We start from the raw sequence: 20890 nt of genomic DNA, 5'->3' as shown, positions 1-20890 counted from the left end.
AGATGTACCCTAGTCTGCTGGCTCTCAGAAACTGGCAAGGAGAGTAGAGACTTCACTGTATCCTTCATCACTTTCGCCTTGATCTTCTTTTTCTTGGTGACTGTGGGGTCAACCTGCATGCTCATGGTTTTCCTTTTCCCTTTCGAGGTTCCCTGTTCCTCATCCACTTCATTTATGTTAATAGGTATGTTTATGATCCATGCCAAGAGAGGTGCCGCAAAACATCTAAAAGTTAACTGCACAGACTGCACTTGGGCCCGAAATCTTTTAGCCCTAGACTGCAAAGAGCTGAAGAGAATTTGGTGGAATCCACATGGGATAGTGTGGATTAAACAATATAGCCCGTCGCAGTGGGAGAATGTAGTGAGAATATCTGTTTGAATCTTGTCTTCTTTGGCATCCCGAGCCAGAAAGTAATACCTGAAGATTGCGAGAAGCCGTCTGTTTCGCTCATAATTTGGGTGATCCGAGCTAAATAGCTCTTGACATGCTTGAATTGTCGCATCCTTGGACAACAAAGAGAAAGTGCGAGTAGTAGACTTCACAGTTGGAAAGTTGGTCATACCCATGGCATGGCCAAGCCTTGTAGCTGTTAGCTTGTGACCCCGGACCTTTGGAAAGTTTTTCAACAATTGATGTATCAATTCTGTTGGAACAGTATCAGGTAAATTTGCATCAGCCAATGCTGTGAGGCCCAGAGTCCGTAGCTGAGCATACGAAAGTACCTCACTGAGAGATGGTCGAGGTTGTTGCATATGAAAATGTAACGAAAATGCTGTGCGATATTTTGAAGAAGCAGGCCTCTTGATTTCATGAGTGATGATTTGCTGCTTTTCTTTTTTCTGAGCCACCTTTGAGTGCTCCTCCTGATCACTGGAAGCACCTGACTCGGAATTTACATCTGAATCATCAGATGCTGCTGAGTCTGCTTTGTATCTCTCATCACTTGGATCACTGGAGGTAAAGTCATCTATGTCATGGCTGCTGCTGCTTGCAGATACTTCATCTGCTTCGCTCTCTGATTCTTCAACCAGAGCTTTCCTCCTCTTCAACTCTACCTTTTTCTTGCTACTTCCTTCTTGCTGTTTCTCCTGCTTGCTACTCCCTGCCATGGTGAGGTCGGATGACAACGGATGACAAACAAAGCCACTAAGTAGCCAAGTGATGGAAAAGCACTGAGTAGCCAAGTGATGGGAAAGCAATCGGATGCGGACCAAGTTAGATTTCCCTGCAAAATTTCCCAATCGGATGCAGACCAAGTTGGATTTCTTCTGCTAAATCGTTAGGCTGGGGCGAGTAATTTAGGGTAGGGTAAATTCGAACCAGAGCAGGGCAGGGGTAGAGGGTCGGGGCGAAAGTGGGAGGTTAGGGGCGAGAGGGTGCTGTGGTGAGAGGGTAGGGGCGAGGGGTGGATAGGGGCGAGAGGGGGTGTGGCAGAGGGTAGGGGCGAGAGGGGAGGATAGGGGCGAGAGGGGGTGTGGGAGAGGGTAGGGGCGAGGGGAGGATAGGGGTGAGAGAGGGTGTGGGAGAGGGTAGGGGCGAGAGGGGAGGGTAGGGGGCAAGAGGGGTTGTGGAAGAGGGTAGGGGGCGAGAGGAGAGGATAGGGGCGAGAGGGGTTGTGGGAGAGGGTAGGGGCGAGAGGTTAGGGTAGGGACGAGAGGGGGTGTAGGAGAGGGTAGGGGGCGAGAAGTGAGGATAGAGGTTAGGATAGGGGCGAGAGGGGGTTTTAAGTGAGGGTACAGGGTAGGGGCGAGAGGGGTGTGGGAGAGGAGAGGGGCGAGCATCAAGGGTTAGGTAGGGCGAGGGTTTGAGAGACTGGTCGGTTAACGGCTTAGGAGTGTGAGCATAGGAGTGTGAGCAGGTACAAAGTGTTGACATGTTAAAAAATGCGAAGAGAAGGTCGAAAGTGTTAGTAGATACAACAAGAGGATACTTTTTTTGCAGGTACAAAGTTCTAGCAGATACAAAGAGAGGGCAAATTTTGACTCCAAATAAAGAAGGGTATTAGTAGATTAAGGTCCCTGCAGCAAAACTGAAATTTTAATGGCACCAAAGGTTTTTGCTGCTATTGGAATCAAGAGGTCTTTGATATTCCACCCATAGACAGTAGTGCATTGGGAGTCTCATCAAATTCTTTATTACACCTTGTTCACCGTAAAAATCGCCATCTAAGCAGAGTTTCCAAGCAGGTTCCACTTTTCAAACTGAACAAACCCAAGTTTGAACAAACCCACTCCGACGAGAAGCTTGACTAAAAGCTTAAATGGAAGGACCTTGATACTTAACTGCAAATAACACTGAGATAGAAACAATTAGAGGAGTGACTGAACTGTAGAAGTTCCAGATAATACCCAATTACCAGGACTTAGTGGAGAAAAGATAGCTTAGAGGAAAGGCGGAAACTTACAGATAGCAGAACCCTAGACAGTATCAGATTCATTCTGGTGGAAAGCTAGTGGGAAGTAGAGAGATGGGACATAGAACCTACAGATGGCGGAATAGTTGCAAACCCTTTACTCAGAGGAGTAATAGCACTTGATTCTGGAGCCATTTACCAATGGCAAAGAAACGCCATCCAAAGTGACTAACTGGACGGCCCCCTCTGGCAAAATCTCCTGTACTCTGAAGGGCCCTTGCCAAGCTGGAACCAGCTTCTTTGCTTTTTTCAAATATTTTGCCTGATAGAGCAGCACTAGTGTGCCTTGCGTTATTTTCGGCTTTCTGAGGTGGCGATCATGCCACGCTTTGCGACGAAGTTGCTCCGCTTGCAGAGCATGTGAAGCTAAGCGGCGGCTTTCCTCCAATAAGGTGAGACGAGATATAGAAGCACATTCCATACCCGAACTTGCACGCAGACTGCCCACTCTAAGGGATCCGGAGTTGAACTCAAAAGGAGCTATGGCTTCCAAACCGTAAGCCAGTTGAAAAGGCGTGTGATTAGTTGTTGCTTTGAAAGATGTGCGGTATGCCCAAAGGGTACCATGCACAGCTTGAGCCCAAGATGCTGGATGGAGATGACATGCTTTCCGTAGTAGGGCGATCAGAACCTTGTTGGTGCTCTCGGCCTGCCTATTGGCTCTAGGGTAATAGGAGCACGACTTGGGGTGAAAAATCTTGTAATTGGCCAGCAAATTTGAGATCATGTCATTGACAAAATAACTGCCTCTATCACTGGTGATCTCTAAGGGACATCCAAATCTGCATAAAATATTTTCATATAAAAATTTGGCCACTGTATTGCCAGTGCAATCTACTGTTGCTAGTACCTCTGCCCACTTTGTTGCATAGTCTGTAGCCACTAGCAGATATTTACGATTACCTATTTGAGCCAGGGGATATATTGGTCCCACAAAGTCCAAACCCCATCTCTCAAAAGGTAGCCACGCCATCGAGACCTGCAAAGGACGGTTGGATTGCTTACTCGGCTTCGGCCCACATCTCTGGCACACATCACAAACCTTAGAATATGCTATTGCATCCTTAGAAATGTAGGGCCACCACAGACCACTCTGTAGAATCTTCTGAGCAGTGATGTGACCAGGGTAATGGCCACCAGTGGGACCATTGTGGGCATCCTCCAGAATATGCTCCACCTCATGAGGCGAGACACAACGCTTCAGAACACCATCTGGTCCCGCTTTGTAGAGCTGGCCCCCAATCAGAGTGAAAGGCCTGGACTTCAACAGCAATCTCCTCTTTTGCAGTGGGGATGCCCTCTCTGGGTACAGCCCAGTAGATAGAAAATGTAGGACCTCGCCGTACCATTCCGGTGTTGTATCTATTTTAAAAAGACTGCTATCTGGAAAGTCATCCGCAATCCCGGTAGCTTCTTCGCCTGTGTAAATGCGAGAGAGGTGGTCAGCCATTACATGATGCTTACCAGGACGGAGTACCACTTCAAAATCAAACTCTTGGAATAGGAGGAGCCATCGCCATACTCGACCTGCAACCTGTGGCTTATTAAGCAGATAGCGCAAGGCATGGTGATCAGTGATAACTGTGAAGTGGACCCCTAGCAAATAGTGACGAAATTTGTGTAGAGCATACACTATAGCCAATCCTTCCCTCTCTGTGGTGCTATAGTTTCGCTCTGCTTTGGTGAGCAGGCGACTTGCATAATGTACAGGGCGATCCAAGTCGAACTCTTTGCTAGGCTGAGTCAGCACAGCACCCACAACCAGCAGACTGGCATCTGTATGCACATGAAAAGGTAGGGCCCAATCCGGGGCAACTAGAATAGGCGCTTCAGTGAGACGTTTTTTGAGGTATGCAAATGCTTCGGCCTCAGGTGTTGACAACCGAAAGGGAACAGCAGCATTGGTGAGCCGGGTCAATGGTTGAGCCACCTGTGCATACATACGTATAAACCTGCGATGATAGCCGGTGTGGCCCACAAAGCTCTGAACACCTTTGGGATTTATGGGAGGAGGTAACTTCAAGATGGCCACTATCTTCTCTGGGTCAGGTGCCAAACCTTGAGCAGACACCACATGGCCCAACAGTGTGCCCTCTGTGACCAAAAAATGACATTTGTTCGGATTGAGCTTCAAACGTGCCTCTCTGCACCTGAGGAAGACTGCAGAGAGCTGAGCAAGATGCTCCTTTGGATTTTCTACTGGGGTCGAACATTGAGCACCCGAGAAGGTGGAAAAGTCATCCATGAATATGCGAAGGTGATCAGTAAGCAGAGGACAAAAGATGAGATATACTATGCGATTGAAAGAAGGCGGTGCATTTTTAAGCCCAAAAGACATTCTAGTGTAGATGAAAATACCCCAGGGAGTCACAAAAGCTGTTTTGATTTGGTCGTCCGGATGTATTCCTAACTGATTGTAGCCGCTGAACCCGTCCATAAAACTATACAATACATGGCCAGTGACATCTTCGAGGACTCTCTCAGTGAAAGGTGTCGGAAATCCATCCAGGATTGTGACCTTATTCAGAGCCCGATAGTTGACACAAACTCGAATTTTGTTGGACTGCTTCTTTGGGGCAATAACCATAGGAGACAACCATTCTGAGTGCTCTACTGGTACAATAATACCTGCTTCTTGCATTTTCTCCAACTCGATTTTGACTGCTTCTGCATATTTGGGATTCAGTTTGTAAGCCCTTCCTCTGACTCGCTTAGCCCCCTCAACCAGAGGAATTGTGTGGACTCCTAGCTCTGCTGGAATTCCCTCCAAATCGTGGTAAGACCAAGCAAACACATCCTTGAAAGAGTGCATGATAGAGATTACCTGGTCGAGTATAGCGGGATGATCCCATAACCAAGCGGCTAACAAGATGGGCTGATGGTTGTCAGGGCCGCCTAGGTTGACCTCTCTGACTGGGTCAGGCAATGCAGTGGGCGAGGCTGCGTCAAGGATAGAAGACCGTGCCGCCTCTGTGAGCTTCTGGACATTATGAGCTAGCGTTTGATCAATGTTGAAATCAGCATACTTTTCCTGCAACCATCCTGATGGAAGCTCTGCGAATGGTAAGTCCTCAGATACCTCAAAGTGCTCCGGCATGGGTGGAGATTCAGATGGAATGGAGGTTAAGGAGGGAAGTGGGGTGTTGGCCAACTCTTGCAAGGGAGACTTTTTCCCCCTTCTATGGTGGGTTATAGGCTCACCCAGGCCGATGGTTTCAATCAATGGACCCTCTGAAGGATGGTCATCAGAGACTGGCCCACATGGTTCTGGCGCACTTGGCTGACTGGGATTACTGGCTTCAAGTGTAGGATCAGGGGAAGAGGGTGAATCTGTTGTCAAGGGTTGAAGAGAGACTACGTAGCATGGCATCGAAGATGTAGCTTCTAACCACTGCAGTAGGTCTTCATCGGACCCATCAGGACGGACCGGCTGTTCCAAGTCAGGGTTGGACTCTACTGACAAAGAGCTATGCTGAACAACCGGATCCATACCTCCTTCGAGACGAATTTGTTGCATTGGAGAGCCAGGAGTATGTATCCACATGGCGTCAGTTCCCCAGTCGTGAAGTGCTTTCGTATGTCGCAGCCATGGCCTACCAATCAGCAAGGGATAACCTCCCTCTACCTGGGGAAGATTAACTACCACAAAATCCAAGTTAAAAGTGAAATCTTGTACCTTCAGAGGCACCTTGTCGACTATGCCCACTGGGTAGACTGTTCTCTAATCAGCCAATGTAACAATGAAAGGAGAAGGTCGGGTAGGCTTTAGACCTAAGGCCATCATAGTGAATTCGGGCATCAAATTGATTCCAGATCCTCCATCAACGATGACGCCGGATAGCTGGTGCCCAAGAATAGATACAGTGAGGCGAGGACTTTTATAATTGGTGAGGGGAGCAGATGGATAGGAAATCAAATAGGACTCTGAGGGTTGTACAGGGAGGTGCCCGCCACTAGGGCCAGCCCCCGGGTACAGAGACCGAATGACTGACAGGGTGTCACTTCTAAGTGTTGCATCGTATAGTGACACCTGCTGAAAAGTATTTTTCAAGATGGCTTCCGCTGTGGGCTTGGCGCCTTCGAACTGGGCTCCTTTTGTGACCTTAATCTGTTCCAAGTCAGCCACTGCTTCTAAGAAGGCTCCATCAATGTCAGATAACAAGGAAGTTGGTTTGCTCTGAGCAATTGGGAAGGACTTGTCCTTTGGGTCAGGTAGACCAGAGTGAGGAAGTGGAGACTGGCGAGGTGGACCTGTGGGTAGACTGAGACCAAGAGCTGCTCTTTGTGCCCGAGTAAGGACACCAGCAGGCTCCTCCACTTGCAGAGGCTTAACCACATGAGTAGCAGGTGAAGGTTGAGGCACGGTGTTCACAATAATCAAATTTATCTTCGGAAAGGTGAATTCGGGCTGGTTCTGAGTCGAGCCTGAAGACGTGGATGCCCTTTGCTTGGGACAATCTTTACTGTAGTGATCCTTCGAATCAGGGCAATGACGACAAGGAGGGGACCCCTCGGGTAAAGGACACTTGCTCTGATAATGCCCATATTCTCCGCATCTGTAGCAGAGTATGGGCCGATTGGAAGGACAAAACGGGGGACGAGGTGGTTGCTGCATGGAATTTGAGACTGAGGTGTAGAAACTTCGGGGAACCGAGGGAGTACTGGCATGATAAAAACTGTGGGGTGCAAAGTTGTTGTGCATACCTTGCTGCATAGGGGGTGTTGTCAGCAGAGGAGGCAAATGGTTTTGATGGCCATAGGGTGAGACCATGTTGGATGCAGGTGCTAGCCCTTGTTGGAGAGAAGGACCAAGATTTTGCTGTATTTGACGCAATCCCTTGAGGTAGTAACAATCCTTATCCTCATGTCCAGATTTTTCACAGAAGTGGCAGTAAACCCGAAGGGGGCATTCCTGTGGTGGGTGCCCTGGAGAGCGGCATGAGCTACACCAAACCATAGCCTTAGTCTCTTGCTGACACTTGAGCTCTTCTAACTCGCGCTTAATCTGTTCCAATGCCTCATTATGTGTAGGCTTCTCTTGTCTAAGAGAGAAGGACCTCTCCTCTTGAAGAGCTCGTTGTAGCTCTAGGGCTTCCAGTTCCCTACGTAAAGAAGTTAAAGGATCAGTAGGACTACCTTCCGAGAACACAGAGGGAGTATCTATTTGAGGAGAGTTATTGAAGAGCTTCCTAGCTCCCTCTATTCTAGTAGCAGTTGCGATGAACTCGTCGAGAGTGGCGTCGGGTCGGAGACTCTCTCGGAGTTTTTGCTGAGAAGTTTTGGGAAGCGCCTTCTCCACCCACTTTTTAACCATGAATTCACCGGGTTGTTGGGGAAGCTTGGCCACCAGCGACTTAGTTTTCGTCATAAGCTCCGCAAAAGTCTCCTCAGGCTTGAGCACCATGTTGGCCAACTCATCCAACACCTTCTCCTGGTAGTCACCCGGCCTGAAAGCTGCACAGAACTGTTGTCTTAAGGCTGCCCAAGTTGCAAAATGGTTCTCTGCAAATTGGCTGTACCATTTATCTGCTAGGCCATCCACGGTGGATGGAAATAGTACCAAGTAAGCATCTTCTCTGTTCAGCCCACGTCCCCTACAGAGAGATACAAATCTTCTTGCATGGTCGTCAGCATCTTCTGAAGACAGCCCTTTGAAGGTAGGGAACTTGATGTTCACCTTGGCCAAAACACTAGCTAGTGGCTCCATGATTCCTTGCTGAGTCTGTTGCGCAATAGCTTGCTGTAGCAGAATAGGAGAGAGCTTTTCTGGAGAACGTGATCGCGAAGATGGGGAACCTGATGACGAAGGAACGGGTGAGAGCTTTTTTGGAGAAGGTGATCGGAAAGATGGGGAACCTGATGAAGGAATGGTGGATGTGATATGTGGAGGTTTAGGTGATGAGGTCGTCTTCTGTGATAGTACTTCAGAGGGCTCAGTAGTGGGCTTTGACGCTCAACTGACCTCCTTGTATGTGTCATGCAGTGACCTCCAAACCAACCAAGCTTTGGGCAAGAAAACCTTGAACTGGCTGAAGACTGGTCTAGACTCTACTAGACCAGACGAGTGTCTAGACCAGCTGGACCAAGGACGTGGAGGACTAGACCAGCTGGACCAAGGACGTGGAGGACTAGACCAGCTGGACCAAGGACGTGGAGGACTAGACCAGCTGGACCAGGGACGAGGAGGACTAGACCAGGGTCTAGACCAGACAAGTGACTAGACCAGCTAGACCAGGGTCGAGGGGGTCTAGACCAGAGACGAGGGCAAGTTGGACCAGGGCGACAGGGGACCAAACCAGCAAGGCGAGAGACTTAGACTGCACAGGCGAAGCGAAGAAACCAGCTACTCAACAGAGTGAGACTTCAGTTGAGGTCCCACCGTGATCGCCAAAATGAGAGCACCTGTAGCGCGGATAATGTGTCGTGCTCTCTACAGTGTGGGTGCCCCTCAGTGCAATGTGCGTGACAATCTCACTCAAACAAATGAAAACTCTCTCAAACAGAATGAAACACAGAAACAACGGATAACAACACAGAAACAATGGATAACAACAGAGACACAACAGTGGACCAGAACATGTGGACTCGACTAGCTCAAAGAACCATGTGCAGACTCTGGCGTGGCAGCACACTCAGCTCCAGCCCAGGACTCCCAAGTACAAATGGGGTGTCGAGGCTCAGATGTGCAAGGATGGTGAAGCAGTGCTCTGTGTAAGACCTCCTCTAGACGACTACGTGCAAGATAAGATAGAACTGCCCAAAACGACTACTGATATACCCCACCATAAGAGCCACCAACGGCCCATAAATGTCCAGCCAGCTAAGTCTATCTCCAAACTGAGTGGTGGTGGTGACCTGGCCACGATGTCCACCAGACCACCGCAGGTACCCTGCCACGTGTCACTCCCAGCCCAAAGGGTCCGTCCAGTGTGAACCAGACCAACTGTAGCTAACTGTCCAACTGCCTGTCCTATGAAGTGACACTGTAGCAGGCTACAAGATTAGAAAGTAAGATTTGACCCCATTGTTTGTGTGTGTTTGATGAACGGTTTGGCATTCCGTCTGTATGTTCATCTACATTGCATGCACAATTTTGTAGGAAGACTAGAATTTTTCCAGTCACTTTACATGGAATGGGTATATTCATGTTTTTGTGTTGGAAGTGGTTTCAGGAATTTTCATTCTCGGAGATTCGTGAAGAAGGTAGACGCATGACTGTAGACAAAGTTGAAGCATTGAAGGAGACTCAGAAGACTGTGTCGCTTTCGGCGCGGCCCAAAGAAGTAAGCTTTGCCTTTATGAAGTTCAAGTATCGCACGACCCACGCATCAGAGTGGGCCGGCGAAGAGTCCTTTCCAGGATTCCGGATGTTATAGGCGATCTCCCTCGACGCCATACAGTTGGGTATCAGTACCTCACTTTGAAAAGGAGAGGATGTCACGTAACACATCCAACCCTATGTGTTCGTGGACAAGCTACAGCATGACCGCGTTCAGTTCAGTCAAGTCAGTCTAGAGTAGGAAGTGATATGGCACTTTTATGAGTCTGTTCGCAGACCATGCATGTCCAGACACTTAGAGTAGATGCATATCCTCTGGTTTCACACAGCATGATCATCATATTTCCATCAGAACCCATCAAGAGCATTTTTACAATGCATAGACCTATTTTTGACATTTTTCACTTATTATTTTTAAGTGACTTTTGTTGGGAACTAGGTAGGGCAAATTGGCAAGTGTAGTATATAAGAAAACCTAGCGCTAGCACTTATTGGCAGAAGAGGCAGCAGGAACCCGGTGTTCACCAGGCAACTTCTCAGTTAGAATCCCCCCCGCGACAACTCTAGCGTTTTCACTCACCAGAAGGGCTAGCGTTTTTGCATCAGATCCGCCAGCATTTTTGCACTTGCAGATTCTTGGCGAAAGTAGACAGTAGATCAGCCCTAGAGTTAGCAGATTCCCCATCAGACAGCAGATTCCCGACGTTAGCAGATTCCCACAGCAGGAAGCAAAATTCAGCCCCTAGCGTTTCTGGTTTGCAGATCAACCTCAGCGGTTTTGCAGATCTTCGCCATAGATTCAGCCCTAGACTCAGCGTTCAACATTCACTTCCGCTGCACCTTATAGCACCTCTGGCTCCCTCTTGCTCTACATAGTCTGAAAACTCATCCACATACATCCCAAAAAGAGTCGGAGATAGGAAGCATCCTTGCTTCACCCCAATGCTTGAGTGGCCCATGTCAGACACACCCTCCATAGTGCCTCGTACCCGCCCTACCAGTATCTTGTATAAAGCCAAGATCCCCCAAATCATCTCTGTGGGCACACCAATGTCCTGTAGTCTACGTATAATTCTGGCTCTCGGCACTGTGTCAAAAGCTTTGCGGAAATCCACAAACCTACAATAGACCTCCTGCCATGGTGTCTCCCTCCTCAATCATAGCTCTGAGTGTAAAAATCTGGTCAAGAGTGGAGAAACCTCTCATGCATCCTACCTACCCTGATGCTCATATGCCCTTTCTCTCTGCCCATTTACTCGGCTCCTTTTCAAGAATAGATGCATACAGCCCAGCCAATTGTGACCAACCATGATGTTGCGATAATGTCCGGGAATCATGGGAAAACCCTCATACATGGCTGGATTAAACATCATAGCAAGAAGCTCTGCAAGTATATCTCTGGCATGGATGAAATGCTCTGCTATCAGACCATCATGATCATGTACTCTCCCTATCTTCATCATGTCAATGGCTTTCCTTAGACTCTTAGCAGTAAAGAAAGTACATGTCTCAGGGCATTGTCTCCGGTCGGTCCGGCAAAGGTGGCTGCCCTCATGTTGTGTAGAGAGATGTGGCATATTCTCCCCATGTCTCTGAGGAGGTGATGGCTGGTGGTGGTGAGTGCTCATGGAATAGTCTCCATGCCTCGCCTGAGTCTTGACTCATAAACAGCTTATACAGATTCCACTCTAGCTAAGATATATAAGTCCTTCTCTTTCGTCGCACTAGCCAGCGATAGACAATTTGTGACTCTCTATGTGTGGCAATACCCATGATCACCTCCCTCTGCAATCTGATCCTCGTCTCTCTACACCCCTCATCATACCAACTGTTCCGGGGCAAGCTCTCAGATCGTCTCCGTGTAGGTTGACTGTGGGGATATGCCTTTGATGCTGCATAATGGAGCGTATCTGGAACCGGCCCAAAGGTCGGTAGACTTTAGCTCTCACCCGATTCTTCACTTGATAAACTCTCTCACCCGATTCTACACTTGATAAACTTTACTTCAACTTCACGACACATAGAAACTTTGCAAATGAACCTGTAACTGGAATTAACACTTCACACAAACCACGGCTCGGCAGCTAGAGTGCTACCAAGCAAACAGTGACACCATGTAGGCCCCAAAGACTGCGCCCCTTTCTGTATTTCTTTATTCTTATAAAACTTGGGAGAAAACCTGCAAGTTCCTACAAACTGTCCCCCTTTTACTCCGTTGAAAATGGCCTACTCTAGCCCGATTTTGGCAACATAACCGCAGTAGGAGGCTTCACAAACAAAATCCACATGCCAAAGGTGATTTCCCGGTGCATACGAACACTTTTCCAAACCTGGCAAGAATATGCAACACGCTAAAGTCTCCATTTTTTGCCCTGAACATGTACCCGATCACCTGTACAGTGATCCCATCGCTTCCCCAAAGCTCCTGGGGGTGCTCCGTTTCGCGTGCTGGTAGCATCCGTAGCAAGCCCTCTTACTCCCGCACATGTAGGGCTACTTGCCCTTTGAATCGGACGAGATATCTTGCATGATATCCCTCTGAATTCACCTTTACCGGCGAGGGATTAGCAATTAGCTAATCCAGTACCTGGACAAGAGGCTCTTGCATTGGCATAATCGCATGAACCCACACAATTGTACATACAACTAAGGTTAGTGGTTGCCACAGCCTCGTGACACCCCCTTCTTGAAATCGCAAACGTCCTCGATCGCATGCCAAATATACATGCCATAGATGTTTTAATGTGATTAGCACTCATTTAATGTGACTTAATCAGACCTTCATACTTTTGTCATTTCATCTACGATAGAAGTGAGCATAATACCTTTAGCATTTGTAGCAGTGTCCACTTCTATTGCACCGAATCCGTATGTACATTTGATGTGCTAGCTCCATCATTACCCCTCCTTTGAGCACGTTGAGTGGGGGCATATGTAGGTTGTAACCCAAAGGCCTCAAGGTAAAGCTGCAATACATTTGGTGACTCTAGCAGCAATTCACACTCTTCCATCCACTTTGCATCCATAACTGGATAGTTCTTGAACTTCACCAAATACCATCTTGCAACTTTTCCTTTAACTTTTCTTTCCTTATGTGCCAAAATTTGCTCAAGAACCAAAATCTTATCAAGTTCCTCAACTTCAGGCTGATCTTCATCTGGCATATTTTCTGGCACATCACCCACGAAGGCTCTTAGAAGACTCACGTAAAACGCATTATGAATCTTCCAAGTGTGAAGCAATTTCAGCTTATACCCCGCTGATCTTATCAAGTAATTGAAAAGGCCCGTGATAACGCATGTTGAGCTTCGGAAAAAACCTTTCCTTGCCCTTCATTTTCTTTAACCTTGCCTTTTCAAACAGTAGAAGGACCCAATCACCAGGTGAAAACCACAATTTACGAGGGTGACGATCACCAGCCCTTTTTTGCTTTGCTTGAGTCTTCTCTAAGGCAAGCTTGGTCTTCTTATACACTCATCCATGTTCTCTACATAGCCATCTGCCTCAAAAATTTTGTCCTTTGTGCGCAAAATGGGAGGAACCTTTTTGCCACCCTTAACAATCTCAAAAGGTGCCTTGCCTGTTGACGAATGCGTTGTATTGTTGTATGCATACTCAAGCATGGGTAGATATTGTTCCCACTTGCCCTTATTATTTGACACATAACGTTTCAACAGATCTAAGACAGTAGAATTAGCCTCTTCTAACTGCCCAACTGTTTATGGATGAAATGAGGATGAAAACTTGAGTAGTGCCCATGTTTTCAAATAAGCCTCTCCAAAAGAGGCTCGTCATACAAGGATCACGATCACTGACAATAGATCGTGGCATACCATGATACTTGAACACATTGTACATAAGCAACCGTGCCATCTGGTCAGATTTTATCTTCTTCCTGACAAGAATCAAATGGGCCTGCTTGCTGAACCTACAAATAATGGTCCATATACCATCATTCCTTATCGACGTTCTTGGAAAATCAAAGATAAAATCCATAGCAATGCTTTTCCATGGCTTATCTGGAATAGGTAGTGGCTATAACAACCCTGGTGCCTTTTGCCTATCAAACTTGACCTTTTGGCAAATCACGCATGCTCGCACAAAGGCTTCCACATCTCTCCTCAAAGTAAGCCAATAAAAGAATGTCTCGACCACTTTCACTGTCGCATCTATACCACAATGCCCGGCATACGATGGGACATGGCTTTCTACCATAACCTTATGTCGCAATGGCCTAGTGACACATAATCTGCCATGCATCATCATAAAACCATCCTTGAGGAGGTAGTGCTCATGGCGTTGCCCATCTTGCAATTATTCAAAGATCCTTGCAAAATCTTTTGCAAAATCTTCATCAGAAGCATATTGTTCCTTCATGTCATCAAGCTCATGATGATAAGGAATTGACACAGCTGAAATTTGTGGCTTTTTGGATAATGCATCAACCAAAACATTCTTCTTATCGTCCACATGCAAGATTTGAAAATGGAACATAGAAAGAATGTTTGCCCATCGCATATACTTTTCAAATAACTTTCACTATGTCAAGAAGTATCGCAAGGTCTGATGATCTGTCTGGACATCAAAATCAGCACCTAACAGGTAGTGCTTCCAACTAGAGAGCGCATGAATCACGGCCAATAGCTCTTTCTCATAGATTTGCATAGTCTTTTCTGGCCCTTGCAAGATTCTTCTCTTGTAGGATACTACCCGACCATCTTGTATTAACACTACCCAATACTATTGCCACACGTATCACACTGGACCACAAATGACTTCTTGAGATCTGGTAGCACAATTACTGGATCCGAAGTCCTCTTTTCCTTCAAGAGATTAAAATCTGAAATCTCTTTTTGCGTCCACTTGAACATGACATCTTTCTTTTGCAAAGCATTTAGGGGTGAAGAAATCTCGGTAAAGTTCCTTGTAAACCTTCAGTAGTAAGAGCATAAGCCCAACAAGCTACGGACATCATGCACAGTCTTCAAATCTGCCCATGTCCTGATTGCTTCAACCTTGGCAAGATCCATTCGGACACCATCCTTTGACACTATGTGGGCAAGAAAGTGAATCTCCTCCAAGAAGAACTCACTTTTGTTAGGATTGACAAGTAACCTGTGACTGCATAGCTCTTCGAACATAACGGTCAAGTGACGCCTATGCTCCTCTTCATTCTTTGAGTACACTATCATGTCATCAAAAAATGTGCCAACAAACTTTTGATGTGGGCGGAAGATCCGATCCATCGTCCTATTGACTGTAGCAAGAGCATTTGTAAGATCAAACTGCATCACTTAAAACTGATACAAACCAAACGTCGTCCTAAACGTAGTCTTGATACGAATTTGATGGTACCCACTCTTAAGGTCTATCCTACTGAAAATTGCAGCACCCCCTAGTCTATCAAGAATATGATGATCAATCCTTGGATTAGGAAACCTGTTCTTGATGGTATTCTTATTCAGTGCACGATAGTCAATACACATGCGCCAAGAGCCATCCTTCTTCTGCACTAGAAGCTCTGGGGAGCAAAAGGATGAAGAACTAGGTTGAATCAACCCTTTCTCTAATAGCTCCTCTACTTGGCCCTTAATCTCTTTCTGTTGAGCCACACTAACCCTGTACGGAGGCCTCTTTGGTGGGCTACAACTCGGCACCAAATATATCGCATGATCCTCAAGCCTATTCAGTGGCAACTTAGACGGTAATGAATCAAAAAAACAGTCACTAAACTCTCGCAAAAATGTTGACCTTTCTTTATCTAACGCAAATGAGGTTGACTGACAATTATTTGAAACATCACGTTCAAAAATCAAGTACGCAGAGAGATCATTCTTAATTATAGAAGTAATAGCCGAAGCAAATACAATACCCCTCTAAGCTTTACATCAAGGATGTGAGCTTTGCCCCTATGCTGAAGGGTGATCTTTTTGTTGATGACATCCAACACTCCATGTATACGGAACATCCCCGGGATTCCCAACAGTGCATCGCACCTTTATAGTGGCATTATGTAAAATTCTTATGTGTATATATGACTGAATATGCAAATGCAGCTTTCCAATGATAGACGTAACACAGTTTGGGTGGCCAAGACATGCCTTGTCACAATCTTGGACGCCCCAAGACGTGAATCCGATACAACACACGAGAAAATCTCTTAAAATACTTCACAACTTTAAAAACTTGAGTCGACACGGCCCGGCGTAGTTCCGTGCCCAAAGGCATTGGCCCCAAAACCTAGCGCGCCTTTCGGTATTGCTTGAACAAAGTACAACTCCCAAAGGTCCAGATGCTCTGAAGAGTGAGGCCCCTAAGGGATGCCAAAAGCAGAGCCCCAAAAGCAATCTAATTCAAAAGCAATTGGTCCAAAAGCAACTGGCTCCGGAATCTGCCCCAAAAGCAACTTGCGCAATTTGCAAAAATCCACGCCACCACCTGTCAGCGCAAATCGCGAAGAGCCGTATTGTCTGCCACGCAAGTTGCCGTACAGCCTGTCCGTACACTTCTGCTGCGTCATCAACTGTGCGTTGGTAGTTTTGCCACGTCATTAGTTTGTGACATACCCCCCTCGTGAAAGAATTGTAATCGCCCTCGATTATGCCTGCAAAATCAGACATAAGCCATAAACTAGTTTAATAGACACTGACTCTAAGTACCAACGCACTAGACGACACAAATTCAACACTTTTACAAAGACGACAGTCACATCACATCACATTTAGATCACAGTCAGAGCACATCACATAGAATCTAGGACTGTGATACCTGGCGACGTATTTAGAAATCGCATCTAGAGGCAGCTATTGAGGCTACCATGCGAGGTGTCTCCAAGACAATCCCAAGTTGAGCCTATCTTGGACAAAAGTGGTAAGTACTCCATCCGCAAACCAAGAAAGCAGACGGAGATGGGGATGTCTGCCTCCTCTACCAGAACATCTGAAGCAGGTCAAAACCATGTCTCCACTGTCGATAGTGGGCTCGAGCTGCTCGGATGGTCAATGGACTCATGGCGATGAACTTGGACGCCATCTCGGGGGTCTCGAACTCGGTCTGGTAGTAGCCTCGTCCGAGGATCTGAACGTCCAAGATCTTGCCCACCTCTTCAAGAAGGCGGGCCTGGAGAAGGTCACGCAGCTCTCCTCTCCTGGGTCTGGTGCCGAGAATGTTGCAGATGATCGAGGTCACCTGTAGACGATCCACCTCTGCGGCTAGGCTCGCTTGCTCTATCGGAGTAAGAGCAAGTCGAATGGTGGGCTCAGCGGGGTCGGGCGAGGGGACTTCATCAGAGTCCCTCTGTGGCGGAGCTAGAGCCTCCATTTGTGCCTGCTGTTGTGAGGAAAGGGCGGAGAAGCGTCGTCGAAAAGAGAAGCTTTTGCTAGACCGAACCCGTCAATGGTGTTGGCGAGGCCCGACAAGCAGGATGGCCGTCCTTTTGCTGGATTGGGAGGCATAGCTGGCGGGCTGAGGTAAAAAAAAAACAGGGCAGTAGACAGGTAAGGCAGCGGCGAAGGGCGGGCAGGCAGCTACTCGGGGTGGATTAGTGTCTAGGAGTATGGCTGGTTATGTGCCTGGAATCGAGCAATATATGCCAAGAACAGTGTTTGGGGGTATGCAAGGCATGATGCCAAACCCCGTATATGGAAATATTGGCATGTAGCAAGGGTTTCAGTGCAACTAGGGCCAATTTGGTGTGGCACATGGCAATTTTGGGATGGCTGGTTTTTCCGACCAACAGACACATATGACACCAATCATGCAAAATGTCAATGGCCAAGGGGCGCCGATGATACTTATACAGTGCCCATTTTGCAAACAAATCCCTATGACAATTTGGAGCACTGGAAAAGCCAAAAGCCTACAAAGAAGGTGCTGCAACTGTAAAGTTTGTTACTTTCAAGGAGGATAAAGCAATGGCTCCTACTTTCCTTCGACAGTTTGATACAACTTATGCAGAGGGGAATTTTACAGAGGCCTTCAAGGTTAGGAAAGCTGCCACTTTCTTGAAAGGCAATGGGCTTACACGGTAGACGACATTGTTGATACAAGGACATGCACCCGCCACATGGGTTGTCACGAGATTGTGACAACCACTATATATATTTGCTGGTTTCTTTTCTTGATGTTTATTTAATTTTTGGGACCCTCTTGTTCAAATCACAAATGCTCGGACATGGCATGGCCAGTGTGAAATGGCCGTTGGCCGAGAGTTCCACTAGCAGTTAGGAAGGGCAAGTCGCCACGAGATGGTCGAGCTAGTCGGCACTGAAATGCGAGCAGTAAAAGGTTGGCTAGGCTCAGTTCAAAGTCATTTAAGCCCTTCCCTACACTTTAGACAGAGCATGGAGTATTCGGGCCTCCCAAACGAATGCTTCATTTGTCGACAGATGGGCCATCTTGCGAAGGCCTGTCCACGGAGGAGGCCTCGACCTACACCACAGACCCAGCCCCAACTTGCAAGGGCTGGCCAGCAGCCACAGGCCGAGACACAGCACACACATGTAGAGCCACCCTCCGAGCCTGGGGCTCCAACGGAGAAGGAATGGCAGCAGGTCCGTGGTCGACGACGGTAGGGGCCACAGCGACAGCCTAGCACTCAGAGTGGTCCTCAGGCACCTGCCCAGCAGCAGTGGGTTCCCACGGGGAACCGTTATGGTCCTCTTGAGCAGGATGAGGTCCCTGCTCCAGCCCCCACCTCAGCTTCACCCTCGACAGCCCCTTCCCCCCCCCCCCCCCCCCCCCCCCCCCCCAGAGTTTCCTCCCTCCACATCATCCTCCCTCCCGCCTCCTGCTCCCGCCGCCCCTCTACCTCTACTGCTCTTCCCTGCCCCTCTTCTCCACCTCTTCCCCTTGCTCCTACACCCCCCCCCTCCTGCTCCAATTCCACATTCGACCCAAGGGGCAGGGGCATCTCTAACTGCTAGGAGATCTCTTGGCAGCCGCCTTTGCCACGAGTCGCTTGGCGAGAGAGGGACGGCCTTTCTTGCGACCCCCTCTACAGGTATAGACGTCTCCCTTTGAAACAGTCCTTCGTGGTCTGACGAGCTTCAACATTCGGCGCCGATGGGACTTCTTCGACTACGACTTTACACGTTTTCTCGGCGACCCCTCAACAGACCATGAGGCAGCCTGCTTCAGGGTCCATGTTCTGTTCCTTGCAGCTAGGGGGATAGAGGTCTTGGACTCGGCGGTTGGCTTCTCCTCTTTGCGGCAGGGACCAGACTGAGTGGACTCTCGACTCAGTGTTGGAGTGGTTGCATACACAGGTCCTAGAGTTCTCTCACCACATGGGAGAACTAGGAGTTACAGACATGCTTCAGACTTTGTGGCCATTGGCCAAGTTTGCGGTGACCCCTCCAGATACAGCAGGATGTAGATGTCACAAAGTGATGACGTGGCTACCGACAGCAGAAACCCTAATTTCCACCAAAAACCCTAAAATTCCTACAAACCATATTTTTCTGCCAGAAACCCTAATTTTACAAAAACTCTAATTTCTGGAAACCCTAACCCTAACTGCTTGCTGAAACCCTAAAAGCAGGCGGCACTGCCACGTGGCAGCAGTGTACGGATTTTCGAAAATCACAGAGATGCTTTTTCTCATCCTAGCGACGCAAATTGGCCATCCTTTTTGGCTACGCTTTGGAGATAGACAGAGAAAGAGAGAATTTGCTTTATTTTGCTCTCTCTCTCTCTCTTGAGAGAGAGAGAGAGAGATTGCTTTTGAACTGGAAGCTTTTGGGGCTCTGCTTTTGGGCATCCCTTGTAATCTTTATATACGTGGTGAGGGCCTCACTTCTCAGAGCATCTGGACGCAGAGTCTGAGAGTGAAACCCTAACCGCTCTTTGTATTTTGACATTGATTTTAATACATAAAGAAATACCGAAAGGGGCGCCAGTCTTTGGGGCCAATATCTCTAGGCACGGAACTCCGCCGGGCCAGTGCAAATCTTTTGTGATCTGTGAATTGTTTTGAAGTGGTTATTTGGTGCTGTGGTGATTGATTCTTGACTTGGAGTGTCCAAGTCTGTTACAGAGGTATCAGAGCACGGCCAATTTCTCTTCTACGGGAAATCCAATCCCCAATTTCTTTTCCGCGGCACCTATGGCTTCACGCAAGGATGAGTCGACTCCCTCTGCATCTAGAGATGCGGGCAGGGATCACAACGAAGATTCCGACGGAGAGTATGGGCCGCCTCGGTCTACTCAGGCGGACCAAAGAGAGATGAAGCGTCGTCAATTGATCGGCGATGCAACAAAGATGATGCTCAGTTTTGCGAAGGATCCGAAATTGGCAAAATATATGAGCGAGACTTCTTTTCAGGAAGTGCATGCACAATGGCAGAAAACCACTACACCACCCCTGAAACCCGCTCTCAAGAAACCTTCTTATCACAAACAATATACAGAGAAGGAACTAGAAGAGGTAGTTGATGCACGGATTGCTCAGCTTTTTGACGCGCAAAGGAAAGCCAAAAAGCACGGAAGAAAGGCACTGACTTCCCGAGGGTCGTCAGTCGACATTTGACAAAGCAAAGAAACAGAAGAAGCGTGTTCGCTTTGAAGGAGTACCCAGTTCTTCTTCTTCTTCTTTTGACAGTTCTTCTAGCTCTTCAGATTCGAGCGAAGAAGACAAAAAAGGTAAAAAGCGAAGCAAGAAACAATGCTTCGGAAAGGGCAAGAAAAAGGCAAAGAAGGCTAAATCTCGCCCAGAGACTGACAGTTCTACTGAGGACTCATCTATAGACAGCTCAGATTCCTATGACGGAAACTTTTATGCGAACAAGAAGAATTTTTACAAAGCCAACCAGTATGACTTTCTCGAAGATAAAAGCAAAAAAGTCCGAGAGTTTAAGGAAGGCGGACAGTCGATCAAATTTGACACTTTTTCAGGATACCAAGATGCTTCGAAGGCTTTGTCTTTTATATAGCAGTTTGACATCACCTTCGCGGGAGGACGCTATTCAGAGCACTCCAAGATTCGGAGAGCTGCCTCTTATTTTAAGGGGAATGCTCGAACTTGGTGGTCCACGCTTCTTTTAAACAAGACTACGCCAGTTAAATGGTTGAAATTTAAGAAGCTTTTTATTTCTTCTTGGTTGACGCAAGAGTATCAACGAGATATACGAGCTGTTTGGAATCATCTTCAGATGACAAAGAAAGATACAATCAATGCTTACAGTGAAAGATTTTGG

At 47.5% G+C, this 20890-nt stretch overlaps 1 protein-coding gene across 5 annotated transcripts in view; it reads right to left on the bottom strand.

Annotated features, from left to right (window-relative positions):
* LOC147427899 (Translation initiation factor 2, small GTP-binding protein) overlaps positions 1 to 20890 on the bottom strand; it is a 119540-nt gene that overhangs the window by 41919 nt on the left and 56731 nt on the right. The window lies entirely within an intron of this gene.

Source organism: Adiantum capillus-veneris, chromosome 23 (assembly GCF_014529385.1).
Source record: "Adiantum capillus-veneris isolate H3 chromosome 23, ASM1452938v2, whole genome shotgun sequence".
Classification (NCBI taxonomy): Eukaryota; Viridiplantae; Streptophyta; class Polypodiopsida; order Polypodiales; family Pteridaceae; genus Adiantum; species Adiantum capillus-veneris.
The sequence above is the reverse complement of the archived record's forward strand: the minus strand, read 5'-3'. Positions and strand labels throughout refer to the sequence as shown.